Below are 12,240 nucleotides of genomic sequence, written 5' to 3'. Positions count from 1 at the left end.
GATTGGATGACACAGAGGAATGAGATTGGATGGATTAGTTTTCTTCTTATGCAGCCTCACAGACTGGATGAGGCACTTGGTGCCATGGTCTAGTTGACTGGATAGGACTGGGGGATAGGTTGGACTGGATGATCTTGGAGGTCTCTTCCAATCTGGTTGATTCAATGATTCTATGATTCTCATCACTGCTGTAGGGGTTTCTTACCCTGCAGCAGGGAGGGGGCATGAGCAGGAAGGCAGTATGGCTCCCCATGTCCCACGGGGTAAAACTAGCCCGGTGAAGGCAGTGGGAGCAAAGTGAAGCTGGTGTAAACCGATTTAGAAATTTGCAAGTAAACATCTGTCAGGCAGTCAGAACAGATGAATAACAAAATCAGACATATGACGAAATCCTTCCATGCGGAGGGAAGGAGGCGGCGGGGGAGGCAATCTAGTGTGTGCTAATATTTTCGTTACAATGCAGGGTGCATCAGTAACACACACATGCACACACACACACGTGAAGCTTTGAAACCTCCTTGTGCCATGTGTTTTAAATATTAAGTGGGCCATCTTTGTTGTATGTGTGATACTCTGGCGGCTCACCCTAGGATTGGACCAACCGATTCATATGGAATATGAACTGGCCTTGAACTTCAGTCTAATCACTGCCCCACAGAAAGCTTTGCACAATGCACATTTCTAACCTGAGGAATGATAGGCTGAATCTCATGCTGTGGGAGGAGGGCGATTGGTCATACACTTGACCCACATACAAATCTCTGGTGTTAAAAATAAAGAGGCTATTGGACAGCAGGGACCAAAACATGTCACTGATAAGATTTGTTTCCCTTTTCGTTGTTGTTGTTGTTGTTGTTGTTTTCACTGGAAAACACATCTCAGGCAAAAATCACCATTTTTTGGAAGTTATTTTTCAGTCTTTCCCCCTCTGCTTGACAACAAGGAGGAAGCAATGAGGTGTCCATACCTCTAAGTTTTTAATTTGGAAATTAATGTAGCATTTTCACTTCCTTTCAGAGTAACTTTTTTTTCCAGGGAGAAATTGAATGTGGGAGAAACTTTACTTCTTTATCTTTCTCTCTTACCTCTCAGAAAGAAGGGAGGCCCACTGAAGCCCTCCTTTGGACAAACTCATTTAAAAAGTCTCTTAAGTTTGGAAGAAAACTGGAGGAATATTTCTGGGGACAAGTTCTTTGTTTAGCTTCCTTTTGCTTTTCCTTTGGGAGGGTCTCTCTGTCATCAGAGAGAGGATAGAACAGAGACTATCAGGATGTGGACAAGATATATATTTAATCATATTACCAAGCAATTCCTGATTCTTTCCCATTAACTTTTTTTTTCCCTTTTTCCCTTTTGAGAAAGAGAAGAATGAAGTGAGAGGGGTGGTGGGAAGCACAGATTCTCCCCGCTCTTACGCCACCTCTTAGCAAGGAAATTGAATTCATAGCAAGTTTCAAAAGAAAATACCATGCTAGGGTTTTTTGGGGGGTAGGAAAAATCTGCTCTCTTGTCTGGGCAGCCTTCGTGTTTCTTTGTAGGACGTGGGCTGGGACCCGAACATCTTGCAGGGCTCCTTCCTGTTCCCATGTCTGTGCCAGGAATTGGACTCCGCGGGAGGATTTCGGATAATGTGTCCTGGGAAGATGAGAGCCAGAGGGGGATGGAGCTCCCTCTCACAGAGCCAGCCTGAATCTGCAGCTCCAACACACCCAAGCACACGAAAACTGGTTTGTTTGCTGAAGTTGTCAGATATGTGTGTGTGAGGATGGCATTGATGACTCAGAAGGTGCTGGTTTTGCAGATACTTTGATGTTTGCAAAGTCACTCTGGGAGTTTGATTTTACCCTGCAAAACCTGCACGTAAAATGCATTGCTATTCCCCAAGAGAAATCTGTTTGCTTTCAGAATTGCTTTTCTTTGGTGCCATCAGTAAATGTAGAATTAACTCATCAGTGAAGCCTAGCACTTTCAGGGATCTGAAGATTTGATAGCTCCCTGTATGTCTTTTCTCATCAGCTTCTGCCTGAGGAATTCAGTGCAAGGTAGTAGATGCAGTGGGCTTTCATAGCAGTGCTCAGTCTGTGATCCGGTCTGCAGAGTCCTCATCACCAGTGCTGAAGAGGAAAAGGGGAGAGGAAAGCAGCCATCGCCCTGATTTTTAGCCTCTGGACTGGTCAGTTGGGTGGTTCAGTCACAACATTTACTGCCAGTCCTCTTTGCTGTGCCTGCTTGCATTTTGTTTCACAGGTTGGTGTTGGGTGCAGAAAGCATCAAGAGGCAGAATATGTGGGTACTCCTTTGTACAGTGGCCTTCTTTTGAGCAAAACTGAGAAAATACAGTATGATCCCAGTAATACCAATGCAGTGAAAACTCAGGCTGGCCTCCTTGGAAGCACTCATGTTTTTCACCAATTGATTAAAGCATTCAGAATTGTAGTGCTAAAAGGGCCTGTCTAATCACTTTGACCTTCTGTTTATGATGGGCTGGAGCACTTTGGCCAGACACCTGTATTGAGTCCCCTGACAGGTTTGCTCAAACTTTATCGCTCCATATCTCTCTCCTTCATCTTTCCTTTTCAAATTTGTTTTCCTGTGTTATTTTTCCTTTTAATCCTTTGAACAATACCTCTCTGTAAAATCCCTAGCAAATGATGGCATCCTCACAGTGATGCAGATGTTTTGCCTAGCCCTATCATGTGCCACTGTACAGTCCACGACTGCTTTCAGTCCACTTAGCAAATGTGACAAAAGCAATCCTGGCTTCTTCACTGCAGTGACTCATAAGGACAAGTTACTGAGATATTAATTCCCAGGACGAGGGCCAAGAGGGTTCAGACATTGCCTGCATCATTGTTGCTGTCTCTTTCTTTCTCCGCAGTGTGTTTATATATCAGCTGGAAATTTCCTAAAGAAGTTGATTTTAGCCATCAACAAATAGCCTTCAGATAACGTATATTTTGTGGTAGTTTCCATTATTCAGCCTACAGGAGGATATAAAAACTTCTTTTGTTATAATATAGCCTCCTTGGCAGCTTGTAACTCAGTGGGAAAGGCTCTGGATTCCTGGAGGAGCGCAATGTGTCAGCGATTTTGGATATTTCAGGGAGCGTGAGGCCTCACTGGGGAAAAAAGGAAAGGCCAAGAAAAGCTCTGCTCTCCTTTCAAGAGGAATCGGTGATCAAATTTGGTCAAAAAATCAAGAAGTGTGTGCAAGGAGTGTGAAAAGCTGTTCTATCTCTCAGCGAATCTGGTGGGGTTTTGCCAGGCGTCTACTGAGTGTTTATCTGTGTCCTATTTCGTTTAAAAATGCAATTCAAAGGAGCACAACTTCCATGCACTCTTCTCCCAGGGCTTTTCTTAGCTTAACTTGGCAGCAGGGACAGCCTCCATCCCTGGTCAGGCACACTCCAATGGGAGATACCCAGTAGCATCCAGCACTCAGGGACTGAGGACACTTTGGAGACTTATGTGGTCTACCTCTTCTCCAGTAAGTGCATAGAAGTGTCCCTAGCCAGGATTTCCTGCATCCAGGGGTTTTCCCATTCTCTGTTTTAATTCATATTTTCAACTGACAATTTTTTTTTTTTTCCAAAAGCAGGTGATCTAACTAAACAAAAAGTTCCAACAGGGTAAAGTTTCTCCTGAAATTGTTTCCCCCTCACAGAAATTACTTTTCTGCGCTAGCAAAATGTTTCTCTCTGAAAAGGAATTTGTGTTCATCTTTGAGTTCAAGAAATTCTCTTCTTAGAAATTTGAGTTCGTTTTTCAAAACATTAACAAATGTTTTAAAAAAATTAAAAATTAAAGTAATTAAAAGCTAAAACATTGTAAATTTATTATCACTGAAAATTTAACCCTCAACAGCTTCTGAATCTTGGGCAAAGGAAAAAAATTGACTTGGGGAATTTGGAGAGTTTTTTTTCCCTTTTCTTTTTTTCCTTTCACCCTCTTTTTTTCTTATTTTTTCTTTCCTTTTATTTTTTTCCCCAAATTTTAAATTGTAATCCACACAAAGCCCTGTTCTCTGCTTTATTTGCTCTGACCACCTTCATTAAAAAATACAGATTTATGTACCCAGCCACAAAATGCATTACGTCCTCTTTTTTTCCTGATGATTTTTCAATTCAATGGTATAAATTTTAATGAAAAATGAAAATTTTCAACCCAGTGGCATATATTTCAGTGAAAAATGAAAATTTTCAACTCAATGGCAGGAATTTCAAAGAAAAATGAACATTTTCAACCCAATGGCATCCATTTTAATGAAAAATGAAAAAATATCTCAATGGCACTGTGATGGTTTGGGCTCTTACCCACCCCCCACACTTTGTATTTGCCCCAGCTAACTCAGATGGACCCTGGGATTATAGATGAAGCAATTTATTTACAGCTAGCAGAATTTACAAGCAGCTATTTACAATATATACAGTTATATACAATTATATACAGAAATATACAAAGGATAAACAATACAAAAGCACAACTCCCCTCCCAGAAACCTGAGTCCCCAGGAGGGGCTCTCGAACCACCCCAACACCTCCCCCAGCCCTCTCAACCTTACCCCAGTTCTCAGGAAGAAGAGAGGTGCAGCCAAGAGGTTAGGGAGCAAGGTTAGTAGGAGCAAGGTTAATGAGATGTGACCAGGTCTGAAGGCAAAGGCAGAAGAGAAAGACGAAATGGAGAAAGTTTACTTCTTCTTCCCAGAGTTCTCAGTGAGACTGTGAGAGAAGTTGACATCAATTGTTTTCATTTCACTGCCTGTTATCTAGTTCTTTTACCAAAACATCCCAGCTTGCTTCTAACTAGCACAGGCACAAATTTCAAAGAAAAATGAACATTTTCAACTCAATGGCATAAATTTTAATGAAAAATGAAAACATTTCAACTTAATCGCATACATTTCAAAGAAAAATGAAATTTTTCAACTCCATGTCATGCATTTTAATGCAAATTGAACAATTTCAGCTCAATGACATACATTTGAATGAAAAATAAAAAGTTTCAACTCAACGGCATACATTTTAATGAAAAATGAAAAAAAATTCAACTCAATCGCATACATTTCAATGAAAAGTGAAAAATTTCAGCTCAGTGGCATACATTTTAATTAAAAGATTCAACTCAATGGCATAAATTTTAATGAAAAATGAAAGATTTCAGCTCAATGGCATGCATTTGAGTGAAAAATGTAAACTTTCAGCTCAATCACACACATTTCAATGAAAAATGAAAAATTTCAACTCAACAGCATAAATTTTAATTAAGAATTTCAACTCAATGGCATCCATTTTAATTAAAAATGAAGCTTCAACTCAATGGCATGCATTTTAATTAAAAATCAAAAATTTCAGCTCAATGGCATAAAGTTTAATGAAAAATTTTCAACTCAATGGCATACATTTCAATGAACAATGAAAAGGTTCAACTCAACGGCATACATTTTAATGACAAATGAAAAAAATTCAACTCAATGGCATAAATTGTAATGAAAAATGAAATATTTCAGCTCAATGGCATGCATTTTAGTGAAAAATGTAAACTTTCAGCTCAATCACACACATTTCAATGAAAAATGAAAAATTTCAACTCAATGGCATAAATTTTAATTAAGAATTTCAACTCAATGGTATCCATTTTAATTAAAAATGAAGCTTCAACTCAATGGCATGCATTTTAATTAAAAATCAAAAATTTCAGCTCAATGGCATAAAGTTTAATGAAAAATTTTCAACTCAATGGCATACATTTCAATGAACAACGAAAAGGTTCAACTCAACGGCATACATTTTAATGAAAATTAAAAAAAATTCAACTCAATGGCATAAATTGTAATGAAAAATGAAATATTTCAGCTCAATGGCATGCATTTTAGTGAAAAATGTAAACTTTCAGCTCAATCACACACATTTCAATGAAAAATGAAAAATTTCAACTCAACGGCATAAATTTTAATTAAGAATTTCAACTCAATGGTATCCATTTTAATTAAAAATGAAGCTTCAACTCAATGGCATGCATTTTAATTAAAAATCAAAAATTTCAGCTCAATGGCATAAAGTTTAATGAAAAATTTTCAACTCAATGGCATACATTTCAATGAACAACGAAAAGTTTCAACTCAACGGCATACATTTTAATGACAAATGAAAAAAATTCAACTCAATGGCATAAAGTTTAATGAAAAAAAAAGTATTAAAAAGGAAAACAACCAATCAAACAAAAAAAAACCCAACCCCATGAAGAAATGAAACGCCCAAATACCCTGAAAACCAACGACACAATGATCGCTTAATCTTCCTTCTTTCCCCTCTGTGTTGTTCTGCACGGAAAGTGTCTTTTCAGAGCAAAGCTGGACAGGTGCTGTGCATGTCCACCAGAGAAAGTGCTGCCAAAGCAGAAAGCCTTCCACAAAAGTTAAAAGTGGTAACTTTGGGGGGTTTTTTTAATGTTTCTTGTGTTTTTTCTTAAGCCTGTCGCTAGTTGGGTGCATGCAGCTGGGATGCTGTGCTCTTTTGCTCTCATGTGTAGCTCTTCCACATGGCGCCTGTAAGTGGAAAAGGAGCAGGTGAACACCAAGTTGAAAAGGAGCAGGTGGATACCAAGTTGAAAAGGAGCTTAAAGTGACATTAAAAGGTTGAAGAAGAGCCTGGGAGTTGAATTTAGGGTGAGCTACCATTCAGATACCTTCCCAGCCCTCTGCTTTTAGAAGCGTAGCAAAAAGACTAAACTCCTTGGGAAAAGGTGCTTATGAGTTGTTGGGTTTAGCTGACATTAAAAATGAACGAGAAAGGTCCTCCAATTTTACTCTTTTTTTATAAAAGGTCATTTTTCATCAGCAACAAAAAGAGGCAACTTAAAGGAGTATTTCAGGCAGCTGTTTTTAACTAGCTCATGTGATCAGATTGTGAAATAATTCAAACAGAGTCACTTGATTCTACTGTAGGTCCATTTTATTTACAGAACAATAAAGGTAAGAGGTAAAGCCTCCTGTCTCTTCCAACCCTGATGATACTGTGATACTGTGATTTAATCTGGAGCATAATAGAGGCTTGGAAAGCCTTCCTCTGACTTTCACCAACTTTCAGCTGGGCTCACTGCTCATTTGAAATCTACCTCTCCATTTATCAGGTCCGTATCTTGAAGCAAGTCTATTCTGCATGCATTTACTTTTAGACTTAGGCCATGGTGCATTGGGCTGCTTGGTGAAGAGGCTTTATAGACCCAACGTGTGCGCTTTTTGGGGAAGATAATTACTCAAGTTCAAAGTCTCGTCAGCCAATCGTATTTTGGTATTCATGCAAGCTGTTTCATAATGCTGTTTTGAACCCTGTTGGTGGCATAATTAAGATTTAATTAAATACAGGAATAGAAACATGTTGTTCATTTGACCATCTGTGAGTCAATGACTACAGCGGTTTTCTAAGTTTCTACGCTACATGCTGTTAGTGAGTGTTTCATATTATTTTCCATCTCCCCAACCATACTTGCACGTTTTCAAAGCCACCGAAGAGTCAAAGCAGATATTATGATATTGTGTTGGTGATCATCTCTTTCTGCAGTTCTTAGTTATCAATCACATTGAGCAAAGTCAAACCTTTCAAGTGTGATGAGAGCTACTAAGATGATGGGGAGAGAGAGTGCCAAAAAAAATGATAGCTCAATCTAAAACTGAAGAAATATAAGGGGGTGGTATTCTTTTAATGGTTGAAGGTCCAAACTAGCAATGCCCAGGTAACAACAACCACCTTGTATTTCTGCCAGTCTTCCTACAACACCTAGCACAAAGCAGCCTTGGTCTGAGCTGCTAGACAGATACGAGAGCGATGTTAAAACTGTGGCAACAGCAAAGCACCCAATGTGCATGTCAGGGCCACAGAGTACCAGCTTCCAGACAAACAAATGCTCAGAGGATATTTAGCTCATGTGCCCAAAACATGCATTTTTTGGTTTGCCAAAAACTGTTCGTGAGTTGGTGTTGAATGTAAGTCAGATTTAACAGAAAAGGGTGGGGTTTCCCTAATTAAAACTGGCATTTTACTGAAACTTTAGAAGGGGAAATGTTTTGATTTCAGCAAGATATTACGAGACTAAATTTGGTTAAATGTTGTGTTTTTAAATAGTGCAAAATTCACCCCAAGCCAAAACCGAAACATTTTGTTTCAGATACAATGAAATGTCATGTTTGATCTGAATATTTCTTTCTCTACTGTTTTCTGGTTTAAGGGATAAAAAGAAAAACAACAACAACAAAAAAAAAAAAGCAGAGAGGGAAAAAGAAGTTTGAGTGAATTCAAACAATATTTATACTTTCTCCACTTTTTCTTGCAGAGGAAGAAAGATGGCATCAATCACTAGCCCCTTGCCCAAATGCTTTACAAAGCTCTTGCCAAAGTACCTAGAAAAGCATAGAAGAGGGATTTACCTCTGGCCCTGTTATTCCCTGTTTTGCAGTTTACCAAAATAAGTTCTATTTTCTTTTCTCATGCCACAGCTTTTAAAACTGTATTTTAGTACATTTTATGAATTCCTTTTCCTATATTTACACGCCATTTATTTCTTTCACTTGGTTTTCTGCTTCGGGGCACCGATGAGGGTGACTGATCAGGTTACCCACAGTGGAAGGATATTTTCAAAAATTCTAAAAAAAAAACAACAACCAAAAACCCAAAAAACAAAACCCAACAAACCTTTAAAAAAGTGAATACTTTCCAGAAGGAAGGGAAATTACTAGTGGTTTACTTCAAAAGGAATGGATCCATGTGCTTTCATTGTCATGGTCTTGATAGACAGGAGAATTAGTTTCAGTGCTTTACAGTGGTGTTCCTGCTAATGATGCTCTCATGAGCATACCATTTCTTCTGACTTAATTAATCTCAATTTCTACCAACTTTTAGAGCTCCAGAAATTGCTGTTAGTTGCCATATTTTTCCACCTGATTCCAGCTACCTGCTAAGCAGACATGGGGCAGGGAGTGATCCCAGTGTTTCAGAGCTTACCTATGGGCATGTTGGTCCCCATCATCATCAAGTGGTGACAACAGCCCTGTGATCCTAGCTTCCAAACCAACCCTACTCCTCTTGCTGCAATATGCCCCAAGCTTCTTTGACACCATTGCTGTTCTTCATGCTTTTCTGATCGTTCACATCGTGCTGTGGAGAGCTCATGGCTCCCAATGCATCCGCAGTCTTTGGCAATGCATAATGGGGTGCTTCAGGGAGCTGCAGGAAGGGGGCTATTACCGCTTGACTGCCCTTGAAACTCAAGGACTCTGATGAAAGAATGATCTAATGTAACAAGAAGTTGCTTTAATTCTTATGCCTGTCCCTTGTTTTAACAATGTTTGAAAGCCCCTTCCAGTTTTGGTTCCACTCTGTGGAGAAAGCCTTGGCATTTTGCAGGTGTTAGGACAGCAGGAGTTTTAAAATATTTTGCAATCTCCATTCCTGTTGAAATCACTGCTGCTAACATCACCAGGCTCAACGAGAAGCACTTTGGAAAAGACCCACCTTTGTTTCAGCGGATTCGAGCTGCACAAAATAAATGAGCAGAAAAGATCCACTTCACGGCTGTGCCCCTGTCAAGTTGTGCCTCACGCTTGTTTTGCAGCCGACGAGCGGGTGGCACATCACTTGCATCCAGCACTGATTTGCAGCAGACGGGGACCTGGCTTGGTGAGCGATGCCAAACGGTGCTGTTGGCCCCTTGCTGAGACCGTGGGGACCGTGAGCTGAGAAGCTCTGACCCTGCTGGCCCCACAGGCACTACCTCCTCTCCGAAGCTCCCCAGGAAGGAGCAAAAATTATGCAAAATGAATAAGGCAGCTAATAATCACCTGAAAGCATTTTCAGAAGGCAAATATAGAAACTGGTGTATCACTATTGTAACACTAATGTCTGTAATTTATTTCAAGCCTCCAGACTGAATATTATTTGAAATGTGACTAGCTTTCATTCAAAAAAGCACAGTGCATAAACGTTTCCTGTCCTCAAATTAGAGCTGAGCTACATCTCATTACTTGACATAAGTCTCTTTAATTTGTGCCTGATACTATGCATTTACAATGAGAAATGTACACCTCATGTGTGGTGATGGCTGTGAAACTGAATTTCCTCTGGTAGGATTTGCCTCTGGACATACATAGCTAAAGTCACCTTTCTGTCTGCTGGGCTTGTGCAGTCTCTGACTGCCCTAGGCAAAGCATAAAATCACAAGAGGCAGAACGGGGACCTGTGTGCTTCTGCATTACTCTGCTTTGTATCCTGTCCCAGCTGCTGCTAGAGAAAGTTAGGCAGTTATAAAGACTTACCCCCCCCCCCCCCCCTTTTTTTTTTTTAAACAAAATTAAGCTTTGCATGGGAAAAGGTGAGATATTTTCCCTGCATTTTGGTTCCAAAATTACAATCTCAGAATCAGAAAGCACAGTTGGTTTAAACAAAAGTAGCCTCCGTTTTTATTCAACACTTTCGGTGAACTGTAAGATCAGCATTTGGCTTCTGAAAATGCAAGTATTGTGAAGGCAAACAGTGCATTTCCTTTTGAGACAGGTACATTCAGTTCTAGTTTTTTTTGTGAATTGCCTGACATCAGCAATTAAAATAGGAAAGATGAATGACATTCCCTCTGCAAAAGTGGTAAATTTCAAGCTGCATTTTTGAAGCTGTTACTTCATCTCTGACGCTTTAGAGTGATCTTAGCTTTGTTTGGAGTCCTGCTTAATGTTAACACCCAGCATAGAGGGCATTAAGACATTGTGAGCTGCATAACTGTGTGGAAGGGACTTCGATGAAGTTTTTATCTCTAACTATACATCCTGAGGAGTTCCCCTGATCTCAGAGGAGTTGCTCAAAGGGAAGAAAATAGAGTGCATAGAATAAATTGCTGCAGGATTGGGCTCGCTGTGTATAAAGCACTGTCGTAAGTTGTAATGTGTTCCAGGCTCATGGCCTCAGCTAGCTGCAGCTATCTGCTGAGCATCTTTTTAACCTGTTTTGACTCCTGTTGTGTTTACAGTGTTGTTCCTAAAATGCAGTATTTTGGGATGAATATTTTCTTCTAATGTTTTTCTCCCTGTTTCAGCTTCTAAGTGGAAAGGACAGATGTTTATTTTCAAATGGGTGACGAACACCGTGGCATTTTCCTCTTTCCTTTTTTTTCCCCTTAAGGATTTTTTGGCACAGCTATGCTGTAATTGAAAAGAAAAAAAGAAAATAAAAGAAAGAAAAATAGTTGGAAATTCTTAAAATTCTGATGGGTTGGTGTTCCCAGGAGGACCTCTCCTAACTGCAGCCCCCAAGTACTGTCACCAGGATGATCCTGCAATTTTCTCTACACTGTATTCTGTAAAATTTGCACACACAAAAAAGTGGCTTTATTATAAGCAAGAGCTGGTCTGCCAGGTACTTAACATCTTGCATCAATACGTGTGTCAGAGGAGCTGACTGTCCCTTCTCAGGGGGAGCTGGAGGTGTGTTACAAATACCGATGGAAGATCCCGAGGGCTGGTTCGTGACAGAGGTAGGAAAGGGGGTCAGGGTGTATTAGTTCTCTGTTGTCTGTGCACGGAGATAATATACACACATCCAAATGGGCTTATATCCACGTGCTAGTATTTATCTGAGCTGCTTCTTGTGAACGTGTAGAGTCAGGATCTCAGCAGTCCACAAGTCTCGCATTAAAATGCTGTGCCTCTCTCTCTGCTGATGAGTGTTTCCTGTATTTAGGCACAGTTTAAATGGAGTCTTCCATGTGAAGGAAAGAGTTATTTCATAAAGGAGTGATTCCTATGTCATGATAAAGCCCATTTGCAAAATATCCCACCCCATGTCCAAACAGCCGCAAGTCAATTTCAGAGTCAGGCATTTTCTCAGATGCTAAATGAGTGAGTCCAACCACAGCAATTACTGCACTATAATGACCCAAAAATGTACCTAATCCTATACTTATGCCCAGCGTGGATAAATGGTCAGAGTGGCAGGTGTGTTACTCAGGTCCTATCTTACATTTGATGTGCAATTAAACATTCTTAAGTGTTTGGATGGCTTCTAGTGAAGGATGCTGTGCAAGTGGCATGTTGCGGTTATATTGAAAGAGAAATGAAAATAAAGGATGTTGTATTTTGGCTCTTGCTTATGGGAGGCAGTGAGAGGAAAAGTATTTCTATGTTAAAAAGAATTTGTAACGTGGAAATAAAGCGATGCTCTGTAGCAGCATAACAAAACAAAATCCTCCTGCGAGCTTCCC

This window comes from Pogoniulus pusillus, chromosome 2 (genome assembly GCF_015220805.1).
Source record: "Pogoniulus pusillus isolate bPogPus1 chromosome 2, bPogPus1.pri, whole genome shotgun sequence".
In the NCBI taxonomy this organism is placed as follows: domain Eukaryota; kingdom Metazoa; phylum Chordata; class Aves; order Piciformes; family Lybiidae; genus Pogoniulus; species Pogoniulus pusillus.
This window is presented reverse-complemented; position numbering follows the sequence as displayed.